Source organism: Rattus norvegicus, chromosome 5 (assembly GCF_036323735.1).
Source record: "Rattus norvegicus strain BN/NHsdMcwi chromosome 5, GRCr8, whole genome shotgun sequence".
NCBI lineage: Eukaryota > Metazoa > Chordata > Mammalia > Rodentia > Muridae > Rattus > Rattus norvegicus.
Genome location: NC_086023.1, coordinates 50,239,619 through 50,252,568, shown reverse-complemented (window position 1 = coordinate 50,252,568; position 12,950 = coordinate 50,239,619). Strand labels below are relative to the sequence as shown.

Here is a 12,950-nt window from a genome sequence, read left to right as displayed (position 1 = left end):
CTTCAAGCTCTTCCAGTTCTTTCTCTGATTCCTTCAATAGGGGACCTATTCTCAGTTCAGTGGTTTGCTGCTGGCATTCGCCTCTGTATTTGCTGTATTCTGGCTGTGTCTCTCAGGAGCGATCTACATCCGGCTCCTGTCGGTCTGCACTTCTTTGCTTCATCCATCTTGTCTAGTTGGGTGGCTGTATATGTATGGGCCACATGTGGGGCAGGCTCTGAATGGGTGTTCCTTCAGTCTCTGTTTTAATCTTTGCCTCTCCCTTCCCTGCCAAGGGTATTCTTTTTCCTCATTTAAAGAAGGAGTGAAGCATTCACATTTTGATCATCCGTCTTGAGTTTCGTTTGTTCTAGGGATCTAGGGTAATTCAAGCATTTGGGCTAATAGCCACTTATCAATGAGTGCATACCATGTATGTCTTTCTGTGATTGGGTTAGCTCACTCAGGATGATATTTTCCAGTTCCAACCATTTGCCTACGAATTTCATAAACTCGTTGTTTTTGATAGCTGAGTAATATTCCATTGTGTAGATGTACCACATTTTCTGTATCCATTCCTCTGTTGAAGGGCATCTGGGTTCTTTCCATTTTCTGGCTATTATAAATAAGGCTGCGATGAACATAGTGGAGCACGTGTCTCTTTTATATGTTGAGGCATCTTTTGGGTATATGCCCAAGAGAGGTATAGCTGGATCCTCAGGCAGTTCAATGTCCAATTTTCTGAGGAACCTCCAGACTGATTTCCAGAATGGTTTTACCAGTCTGCAACCCCACCAACAATGGAGGAGTGTTCCTCTTTCTCCACATCCTCGCCAGCATCTGCTGTCACCTGAGTTTTTGATCTTAGCCAATCGCACAGGTGTGAGGTGAAATCTCAGGGTTGTTTTGATTTGCATTTCCCTTATGACTAAAGATGTTGAACATTTCTTTAGGTGTTTCTCAGCCATTCGGCATTCCTCAGCTGTGAATTCTTTGTTTAGCTCTGAACCCCATTTTTTAATAGGGTTATTTGTTTCCCTGCGGTCTAACTTCTTGAGTTCTTTGTATATTTTGGATATAAGGCCTCTATCTGTTGTAGGATTGGTAAAGATCTTTTCCCAATCTGTTGGTTGCCGTTTTGTCCTAACCACAGTGTCCTTTGCCTTACAGAAGCTTTGCAGTTTTATGAGATCCCATTTGTCGATTCTTGATCTTAGAGCATAAGCCATTGGTGTTTTGTTCAGGAAATTTTTTCCAGTGCCCATGTGTTCCAGATGCTTCCCTAGTTTTTCTTCTATTAGTTTGAGTGTGTCTGGTTTGATGTGGAGGTCCTTGATCCACTTGGACTTAAGCTTTGTACAGGGTGATAAGCATGGATCGATCTGCATTCTTCTACATGTTGCCCTCCAGTTGAACCAGCACTATTTGCTGAAAATGCTATCTTTTTTCCATTGGATGGTTTTGGCTCCTTTGTCAAAAATCAAGTGACCATAGGTGTGTGGGTTCATTTCTGGGTCTTCAATTCTATTCCATTGGTCTATCTGTCTGTCTCTGTACCAATACCATGCAGTTTTTATCACTATTGCTCTGTAATACTGCTTGAGTTCAGGGATAGTGATTCCCCCTGAAGTCCTTTTATTGTTGAGGATAGCTTTAGCTATCCTGGGTTTTTTGTTATTCCAGATGAATTTGCAAATTGTTCTGTCTAACTCTTTGAAGAATTGGATTGGTATTTTGATGGGGATTGCATTGAATCTGTAGATTGCTTTTGGTAAAATGGCCATTTTTACTATATTAATCCTGCCAATCCATGAGCATGGGAGATCTTTCCATCTTCTGAGGTCTTCTTCAATTTCTTTCCTCAGTGTCTTGAAGTTTTTATTGTACAGATCTTTTACTTGCTTGGTTAAAGTCACACCGAGGTACTTTATATTATTTGGGTCTATTATGAAGGGTGTCGTTTCCCTAATTTCTTTCTCGGCTTGTTTCTCTTTTGTATAGAGGAAGGCAACTGATTTATTTGAGTTAATTTTATACCCAGCCACTTTGCTGAAGTTGTTTATCAGCTTTAGTAGTTCTCTGGTGGAACTTTTGGGATCACTTAAATATACTATCATGTCATCTGCAAATAGTGATATTTTGACCTCTTCTTTTCCAATCTGTATCCCTTTGATCTCCTTTTGTTGTCTGATTGCTCTGGCTAGAACTTCAAGAACTATATTGAATAAGTAGGGAGAGAGTGGGCAGCCTTGTCTAGTCCCTGATTTTAGTGGGATTGCTTCAAGTTTCTCTCTATTTAGTTTAATGTTAGCAACTGGTTTGCTGTATATGGCTTTTACTATGTTTAGGTATGGGCCTTGAATTCCTATTCTTTCCAGGACTTTTATCATGAAGGGGTGTTGAATTTTGTCAAATGTTTTCTCAGCATCTAATGAAATGATCATGTGGCTCTGTTCTTTCAGTTTGTTTATATACTGGATCACGTTGATGGTTTTCCGTATATTAAACCATCCCTGCATGCCTGGGATGAAGCCTACTTGATCATGGTGGATGATTGTTTTGATGTGCTCTTGAATTCGGTTTGCCAGAATTTTATTGAGTATTTTTGCGTCGATATTCATAAGGGAAATTGGTCTGAAGTTCTCCTTCTTTGTTGTGTCTTTGTGTGGTTTAGGTATAAGAGTAATTGTGGCTTCGTAGAAGGAATTCGGTAGGGCTCCATCTGTTTCAATTTTGTGGAATAGTTTGGATAATATTGGTATGAGGTCTTCTATGAAGGTTTGATAGAATTCTGCACTAAACCCGTCTGGACCTGGGCTCTTTTTGGTTGGGAGACCTTTAATGACTGCTTCTATTTCCTTAGGAGTTATGGGGTTGTTTAACTGGTTTATCTGTTCCTGATTTAACTTCGATACCTGGTATCTTTCTAGGAAATTGTCCATTTCCTGAAGATTTTCAAATTTTGTTGAATATATGTTTTTATAGTAAGATCTGATGATTTTTTGAATTTCCTCCGAATCTGTAGTTATGTCTCCCTTTTCATTTCTGATTTTGTTAATTTGGACGCACTCTCTGTGTCCTCTCGTTAGTCTGGCTAAGGGTTTATCTATCTTGTTGATTTTCTCAAAGAACCAACTTTTGGTTCTGTTGATTCTTTCTATGGTCCTTTTTGTTTCTACTTGGCTGATTACAGCTCTGAGTTTGATTATTTCCTGCCTTCTACTCCTCCTGGGTGTATTTGCTTCCTTTTGTTCTAGAGCTTTTAGGTGTGCTGTCAAGCTGCTGACATAAGCTCTTTCCTGTTTTTTCTGCAGGCACTCAGCGCTATGAGTTTTCCTCTTAGCACAGCTTTCATTGTGTCCCATAAGTTTGAGTATGTTGTATCTTCATTTTCATTAAATTCTAAAAAGTTTTTAATTTCTTTCTTTATTTCTTCCTTGACCAGGTTATCATTGAGTAGAGCATTGTTCAATTTCCACGTACATGTGGGCATTCTTCGCTTATTGTTATTGAAGACCAGTTTTAGGCTGTGGTGGTCCGATAGCACGCATGGGATTATTTCTATCTTTCTGTACCTGTTGAGGCCCGTTTTTTGACCAATTATATGGTCAATTTTGGAGAAAGTACCATGAGGAGCTGAGAAGAAAGTATATCCTTTTGCTTTAGGATAGAATGTTCTATAAATATCCGTTAAGTCCATTTGGCTCATGACTTCTCTTAGTCTGTCGACATCACTGTTTAATTTCTGTTTCCATGATCTGTCCATTGATGAGAGTGGGGTGTTGAAATCTCCCACTATTATTGTGTGAGGTGCAATGTGTGTTTTGAGCTTTAGTAAGGTTTCTTTTACGTATGTAGGTGCCCTTGTATTTGGGGCATAGATATTTAGGATTGAGAGTTCATCTTGGTGGATTTTTCCTTTGATGAATATGAAGTGTCCTTCCTTATCTTTTTTGATGACTTTTAATTGAAAATTGATTTTATTTGATATTAGAATGGCTACTCCAGCTTGCTTCTTCTGACCATTTGCTTGGAAAGTTGTTTTCCAGCCTTTCACTCTGAGGTAGTGTCTGTCTTTGTCTCTGAGGTGTGTTTCCTGTAGGCAGCAGAATGCAGGGTCCTCGTTGCGTATCCAGTTTGTTAATCTATGTCTTTTTATTGGGGAGTTGAGGCCATTGATATTGAGAGATATTAAGGAATAGTGATTATTGCTTCCCGTTATATTCATATTTGGATGTGATGTTATGTTTGTGTGCTTTCATTCTCTTTGTTTTGTTGCCAAGACGATTAGTTTCTTGCTTCTTCTAGGGTATAGCTTGCCTCCTTATGTTGGGCTTTACCATTTATTATCCTTTGTAGTGCTGGATTTGTAGAAACATATTGTGTAAATTTGGTTTTGTCATGGAATATCTTGGTCTCTCCATCAATGTTAATTGAGAGTTTTGCAGGATACAGTAACCTGGGCTGGCATTTGTGTTCTCTTAGGGTCTGTATGACATCAGTCCAGGATCTTCTGGCCTTCATTGTTTCTGGCGAGAAGTCTGGTATGATTCTGATAGGTCTCCCTTTATATGTTACTTGACCTTTTTCCCTTACTGCTTTTAATATTCTTTCTTTATTTTGTGTGTTTGGTGTTTTGACAATTATGTGACGGGAGGTGTTTCTTTTCTGGTCCAATCTATTTGGAGTTCTGTAGGCTTCTTGTATGTCTATGGGTATCTCTTTTTTTAGGTTAGGGAAGTTTTCTTCTATGATTTTGTTGAAGATATTTACTGGTCCTTTGAGCTGGGAGTCTTCACTCTCTTCTATACCTATTATCCTTAGGTTTGATCTTCTCATTGAGTCCTGGATTTCCTGTATGTTTTGGACCAGTAGCTTTTTCCGCTTTACATTATCTTTGACAGTTGAGTCAATGATTTCTATGGAATCTTCTGCTCCTGAGATTCTCTCTTCCATCTCTTGTATTCTGTTGATGAAGCTTGTATCTACAGCTCCTTGTCTCTTCTTTTGGTTTTCTATATCCAGGGTTGTTTCCATGTGTTCTTTCTTGATTGCTTCTATTTCCATTTTTAATTCCTTCAACTGTTTGATTGTGTTTTCCTGGAATTCTTTCAGGGATTTTTGCGATTCCTCTCTGTAGGCTTCTACTTGTTTATTAATGTTTTCCTGTGTTTCCCTAAGTGTATTCATGTCTTTCTTGAAGTCCTCCAGCATCATGATCAAATATGATTTTGAAACTAGATCTTGCTTTTCTGGTGTGTTTGGATATTCCATGTTTGTTTTGGTGGGAGAAATGGGCTCCGATGATGGCATGTAGTCTCGGTTTCTGTTGCTTGGGTTCCTGCGCTTGCCTCTCGCCATCAGATTATCTCTAGTGTTACTTTGTTCTGCTATTTCTGACAGTGGCTAGACTGTCCTATAAGCCTGTGTGTCAGGAGTGCTGTAGACCTGTTTTCCTGTCTTTCAGTCAGTTCTGGGGACAGAGTGTTCTGCTTTCGGGCGTGTAGTTTTTCCTCTCTACAGGTCTTCAGCTGTTCCTGTGGGCATGTGTCTTGAGTTCACCAGGCAGCTTTCTTGCAGCAGAAAATTTGGTCTTACCTGTGGTCCCGAGGCTCAGGTTCGCTCGTGGGGTGCTGCCCAGGGGCTCTCTGCAGCGGCAGCAACCAGGAAGACCTGTGCAGCCCCTTCCGGGAGCTTCAGTGCACCAGGGTTCCAGATGGTCTTTGGCTTTTTCCTCTGGCGTCCGAGATGTGTGTGCAGGGAGCAGTCTCTTCTGGTTTCCCAGGCTTGTCTGCCTCTCTGAAGGTTTAGCTCTCCCTCCCACGGGATTTGGGTGCAGAGAACTGTTTATCCGGTCTGTTTCCTTCAGGGTCCGGAGGTGTCTGTGGCAGGGGTCCTGCCGCTCCTGGGCCCTCCCCCACGGGAGCCCAGAGGCCTTATACAGTTTCCTCTTGGGCCAGGGATGTGGGCAGGGGTGAGCAGTGTTGGTGGTCTCTTCCGCTCTGCAGCCTCAGGAGTGCCCACCTGACCAGGCGGTTGGGTCTCTCTCTCACCGGGTCTGGGAGCAGAGAGCTGCTGCGGGCCGGGGAGTATTTTCTTTTTAAAAATCAGTAGCTTGTAGCTTTGCGATCATGTTTCTGAATTCTGTTCACATTTACCATACTATCTATCTTCATTATGAATGTTTTATATGCTCTAGAGTTGAATGGTTTTAGTTTTTTGCTTTTTATTTGTTTATTTTCAAGGAATTAAGGTGGACTAAAAATAATGAGCTAGTTAATTTGTGTAGGAAACTTCAACAGAACATAATATTCAGGCCAAAGTATTTCTTGCCTATTTTAGTCAGATTTTCATCAAGAATCAGGAGCAAAAAGCAGGGTATAAAGACAAAATATGGAAGGTGATGAAGAAGGGAGCATGAATTGAGTTAGAATTGTAAAAAGGCAAGCAAGAACAAGGCAATATAATATTGAGAGATGTAAGCCATTAGAGGGGACCATGCATGTTTCCTGAAGAGACAAACAACACTCAATTGATATTGGACATAAAATTTCAATGCAATTTAAAAATAAGAAAGAAAGTCTCTTACAAAGAGAGTTGAAAGCATACCTCCATAGGAAAGGGACACTGATGTTGACCTTTCAGCATACCTATATAGATCTGTGTCTGATAGACCTAGGACCGGAGGACCTGAGGACCTGAGGACCTGAGGATCAGAGGACCTGAGGACCTGAGGACCTGAGGATCAGAGGACCTGAGGACCTGAGGACCTGAGGATCAGAGGACTTGAGGACCTGAGGACCTGAGGATCAGAGGACCTGAGGACCTGAGGACCTGAGGGTTTGAAAAAATGCTGCAGACTACAGTCTAAAGCTGTAGACAAACTGACTTCAGTTTCGATATACTTTTTTACATGAATGTAACAAAGAAATCAATGATCCAAGGAAGGTTGTTTAGGTTCAGGAAAACACATAAACAAACCATATACTAAATATTAACAGAGCAGCCCTTTTCCTGATCTTCCTCAAGACGGACCAATTTAAACAAAATTACCTGGCACATATTATATTATATCTGAGAAAGCATGAAAGCAATGTAGAAGGCTATATTCATCTTCAGGATATATTGACCAGATTGGGTTCAGTGTCAGATAGTTATAATCTGACATCTAACAAGAATAAACATGTCTTATAAATTAAATGTAAATGCTTGTCACAGGATGCATGAAATCATGTCCAACAACATGAAAATAAATGTACGTGAGGAAAAATGCCCTTTACCTTTTTACCTGGAGCCTCTCTCACAGTTCTCTGATGCATTGTTCACTCTGCATAATTTTGTTGATCAGGTTCTGACACATTGAGAAAATGTTTTTGTTAAGAATGTAGGCACTTTATAGGCTTCTGTCATTAGGCTAATGGCATCCAGCTACATATTCAGTAGTTGGCAGTGCTTAATATCATTTACAGTTATCATTGCAGATGTTTAATATCATTATAGTTTTGAATTTGCAGACATGCTGAATTTAAAAGTTATGGGGTCATAAAATTTGGCAGCAAAGATCCAAGACAAACCTAAGGTTAGATAAATTTGTAGGGAGGTTCCTGAATATACTAGACCTGAATTTTTAATAATGAAGCCCAAGTTTTAATATAGACTCTGGATGTTGGGAATGCAAAGTGCATGGTCTTTCTGCTACAGAAAGTTGCAGGTACTTAGTGGAACTCATGGTATATCCAGAGTGATTTCCTACGTGGTCAAAGCATGGAAACACAGCTATGGAAGCCTGTAGGGGTTCACATTATGCCATGAAATGCCTGGATGGTGATTGTGGATCTATGGGGTTTAATATTTGTATTGGGATCCAGAGTTGTTTGGCCTTAATCTTTCCTTGCTTTACTTCTATCTTTCTTTCGTAGGAGGATGCTTACTTACCCATGGCACTGTGTGTTGGAAGTATATAATTTTCTTTTTATTTTAGAAAGGCTCACAACTAAACTTTGGCCTTCAGAAGAGACTTGGGAACTTTTGAACAATATTCTATTTTCTGTAATTATGAATTTCACATTACATATAGACTATCATCTATTTCGTGTCAGGAGAATTATGGCTTAAATTTGAAGTGTCTTCTACACAGTCCTGTTTTTTATGTTCAGTCTCTGGCTTGTAGCATTGTTTTGAAGATCTAGAAGCCTCTAGAAGGATTGGCATGCTGAAATAGGTCCCTAGGCTTAGGCCATTTGAAACAAAACCTGCCTCTTGGTCTGGCTCTGAGCAATCTGTTTCCAGTCCACTGACAAGTAAACATGCATTTGCTATGCTATCAGTAATAGAGTCATTCCTCCCCTTCTGTGATAAACTGAAACAGTGAACCAAAATAAATCCCCTTTCCTTTTCTCAGGTAAAAGTTTGTCACAGAGACAAGGAAAATAGCTAACATGCTAGCATCAGGTGCACATTTTTGTATCTACATTCATGATGTATATCAACCTATACCCACTAATGCCTTTCCCTGTTTCTGTTATCCCCTTGTGTCATGAATAGAATTAGAAAATATTCCATCTTCATATTTCTGAAAAGTTCATGCAAAATTACAAGTACTATTTGTGTATAAGATTTTGCAAACTACACAGTAATGATGTGGCACTCAGTATCTTAGGGCAGTGTTCAAGAATGTATGCTATGTACTCTTGCTCTTGCTTTCTCTTTCTTCTTTGTTCTTTCTCTCCTCATTTCCCTTGTCTCCCCTTCTCTCCATGTACTCATGGAGAGCTTCTACTCTACACCTCTACTCCTCTCCTTTACTCTTCTCTACTTTCTCTTTCTCTATCCTACTACCCTCCGAACTCCTCTCCCCATTCCCTGAATAAACTCTATTCTATACTATAAACAAAAAAAGAATGCATGGTATTTAAAATCTTTTCCATCTCTGCATGGAAATGTAGTATGGGGAAAAGTCCCTATTAATTTAAAATAAAAGTAAATACAAAGATTATCTTGAGGCATTAATGATGCATTTAAAACACCTCATAGATTGATTTTAAATATTTACGATGATTATTTGGGTGGGTTTGATATGATCACCTTAGAGGTCAGGGAAAGAAGAATGTGCCATGATATTGAAGGGCATACATATGCTCTCATATGTGATTGTGTGTGTGTGTGTGTGTGTGTGTGTGTGTGTGATACATGGGTTGTGTGAGAGCCAAATAAGGCATGTGTGGAGACCAGAACACCATGTCAGGGTATTTTCCTCTGTTGATCCCCATCTGATGTTTGGAAAGACTCTCACTAAATCTAGAGTTAGATTCTTTTCCAATATTGACTGGTCATTGAATGCCTGTGATCTGTTTGCCTCTATCCTCCAGCCCTGGACTTACTGATGCGTACTCCATGTCTGGATTTTTATGTGGGTGCTCAAGTTATACATGAGAAACAGACACTTTATATACTTATTTATTTTCTCAGCGTCCTTAACAGAACTAGAGGTATCATGAATTCCTTGACTAACCAGGGAGGGGCTCTAAAGAATTTTGAGAAAATGAATATTGAGTTGGATTTAGAATGAACTACTTCATAATTACATTTTCTAAAATATCCTAGAATTTATATACTTCAAGACACTGAGAGAGTTTTTACATATTATGAGAACATCAGCATTTTGTTCAAGATCAAAAAGTCTATAATTATGCATGTTAGAAAGTATTGCTAGAGTTGAAAGGACAACCCATACTTCTATATCTTTATTAATTCCTTAAAAGGCAGATTCAAACACCAGAACTTATCTCAAGCGACAGGTTGAGCATGTTTCCTGAATGCCAAGAATATTATCATGGTAATTAGAATGGCCTGATCCTTAATATACTTTATATATCCAGAAGAGATGAGCATGGAGAAGGATCACCATGGTGGCCATTTTTACTTGTCTAACACCCAGCCTAACTCAGTTGACAGTTCCTAAGTTGGGTCAGACAGTTGGTTAGGTGTTAGAGTTGAAAAGAATTGGATCATATTATTAAACTTATATATTTTATTTAAGCTAAAATATGTGAAATATTATGGTCATATCCTTCTTAGAAATGTGGCTTCATGATATTTTTTGGTATGTTTGTTTTTTAGGGAGTGGGACTGGTGTTGGCAAAATACATTGGGTATATGTTTTCTTGGCCTTCTTCCTACACTTCAAAAGTAAAGTGGTTGTTATAAAAAACTAAAAACAATAACCTTAAGATTAGATAAGTTCATATATATCATAATTTAACATGAAGTATATATTAAACAATAATAAAAAATCACAAATTGTACCAAGAGCTGCAGTTTAGTGACAGCCTAGAGTAGAAAAGACAGGGAAGAGATGACAACATAAATTGGCACACATGTTAAAATTACCCAACTAGAATGTTAAGGCTTTTATAACAAAAATGCTTCCTAAAATCATCATGTATTCTCTTGAAACAAATAAAACATTAGAAAACCTCAGCCAAGAAATAGTTATAAAAGAGAATTTCTCCAATTTGATTCTTAAATGTCCCCCCAAGACCCATGTAGTAAAAGAATTTGTCTTCACAGTGGCACTAATGGGAGGTGGTTCGGACCTTTAAAAAGAACAGCCTACTTGGATGTCTTTAGATCACTGGAAGTGTTCCTTGCAGGGAATTGTAGGATTATAGTCATTTCTCTCTGTTTTCCCTTCCTGGCCATGTCAGGAGAGACTTTACTGTCCATGTCTTCTTGCTATAGTGTGCTCCCTCACAATGGCCTTTAAGCAGTATGGACAGGTTATTATGTAGCAGAGTCAACAAATATGTGAGTTGAAACTATCTTTTTACTTTATTATAAATTGATCATCTTATCCATTCATTTTGAAGATGGAAAGCCAGTTACTAAAAAAAGTGGATATTGTGGTATAAACAAGATGATGCTGAATAAAACTGCCTGGTCTGACCTCAGTTGGAGAAGATTTGTCTAATACCCAAGAGACTTGAGGACCCAGGGAGAGGGTAGGCCTGGGGATGGGAGAGCATCCTCTCAAAGACAGGGGGAGGAAGAATGGAATGAGGAACTGTGGGAGGGGGAGAGGGAGATGGGTAAATGCTGGATAGTAAATAATTATCATCATCATCATCATCATCATCATCATCATCATAGAATGATGAATATGAATATAGATCAAGATAATTTATGCTATCTGAGCATTCAGAAAGTAAATTAACTCAAGTTGAAACATCCAAGAGAATTGCAGCAAAACTTGGCAAATGTGTCAAAAGACATGACCAACCCTAAAATCTGTGGAAGCCATGTGAGTCTTCAAGAAGATAAATCTGAGAATTCACACTGACACATATTGTTAAGCAAATGACAAAGAAGTTAAGCAAAAAGGAGCTGAAAGCAGACTAAGAAGAGATGTAGGTTTTGGGTTTTTTTTTTTTTTTTGTTTGGTTGGTTGGGTTTTTTTTATTTTTTTTATTTTTTGGAAAACACCAGTTCATAGTAAGAGTTTTCTCACCCGACACGAGCAAGAACAGCAGAAAGCACTGAAAATATTTCAAGTATTAAAAAGAAAAAAAGAAGAAATTTGAAGTGCAAATTCTAAAATCAGCCATCCAGATGTCTTTTGAAAATGAAAGGAACAGGGAATAAGTCACCTTAGGTCTGACTTATTTCTGAGATATTTGAGGTGACAGGAAATGTGTGATTTGTTACCAGCATCCCAATCCTCATATAAAGGTTCACTGGTGTTCCATCAACAAAGTGAAATTTATAATGTAGGAAGGGAAGAATTTCAGAAAGAAGAGGAGTTTGGCACAGACTAAAAAGAACATCCTAATTGTGACTGCCCCACATTTGATTTGACACTTCACACACAAACATACTTAATATTTTAAATTACTATCATGATCATACTGTTTCTGTTCTCCAAGTCTGCTCAGATCCTTCAAAGATAGATAGATAGATAGATAGATAGATAGATAGAGAAAGAGATAGAGATAGAGATAGAGATAGAGATAGAGATAGAGATAGATAGAGAGGGAGGGAGAGAGGGAGACATCAATATCAGACTCCTGTCAACAAGCACTTCCCGGCATAAGCAACAGTGAATGGGTTTGGGGGCTACATGTGGGATGAATCCCTATGTGGGGCAGTCTCTGGATGGCCTCTCAGTCTTTGCTCCACACTTTGTCTCCATATTTCCTCCTGTGATTATTTTTGTTCCCCTTTCAAAGAAGGACTGAAGTATCTACATTTTGGTATTCCTTTTTGTTGATCTTCATATCGTCTGTGACTTGTTGCTTGGGTATTCCAAGTTTTTGGGTTAATAGCCATCTATCAGTGAGTGCATACCATGTATGTTCTTTTGTGACTGGGTTACCTCACTCAGATGATAGTTTCTAGTTTCATCCATTTGCTTAAGAATGTCATGAAGTCATTGCTTTTAATAGCTGAGTAGTACTCCATAGTGTAAATGTACCACATTTCCTGTATCCATTCTTCTGTTGAAGGACATCTGGATTGTTTCCAGCTTCTGGCTATTATAAATAAGGCTGCTATGACAACAGTGGAGCATGTGTCCTTGATATAGGTTGGAGCATTTTTTTGGGTGTATGTCCAGGAGTGGTAGAGTGGTATAGTAGGGATGGGACCTCAGGTAGTACTATGTCTAATTTTCTGAGGAACCACTAGACTTATTTCCAGAGTGGTTATACCAGCTTCTAATTCCACCAACAATGGAGGAGAGTTCCTCTTTTTTACACATCCTTGCCTGCATCTGCTGTCAGCAGAGTTTTTGATCTTAACCATTCTGACTTACCAGTCAGAATGAGGCAGAATCTTAGGGTTGATTTGCATTTTCCTAATGACTAAGGATGTGGAACATTTCTTTAGATGATTCTTGACCACTTGATATTTCTCAGTTGAGAATTCCTTGTTCTTGATTAAAGGTGTTCATTTCCCCTTCTCTGGGATTTTGTCAA

General features: G+C 38.8%; 1 long non-coding RNA gene across 2 annotated transcripts in view; it reads left to right on the top strand.

The window, feature by feature from the left end:
* Positions 1–7,249, top strand: part of LOC134478954 (uncharacterized) — a 74,751-nt gene extending 67,502 nt beyond the window's left edge. For both annotated transcript variants that reach the window (XR_010051732.1, XR_010051733.1), the window contains exon 4: positions 6,653–7,249. This is a non-coding gene — a long non-coding RNA (uncharacterized LOC134478954). The remainder of the gene's footprint in view (positions 1–6,652) is intronic.
* Positions 7,250–12,950: the final 5,701 nt, after the last annotated feature.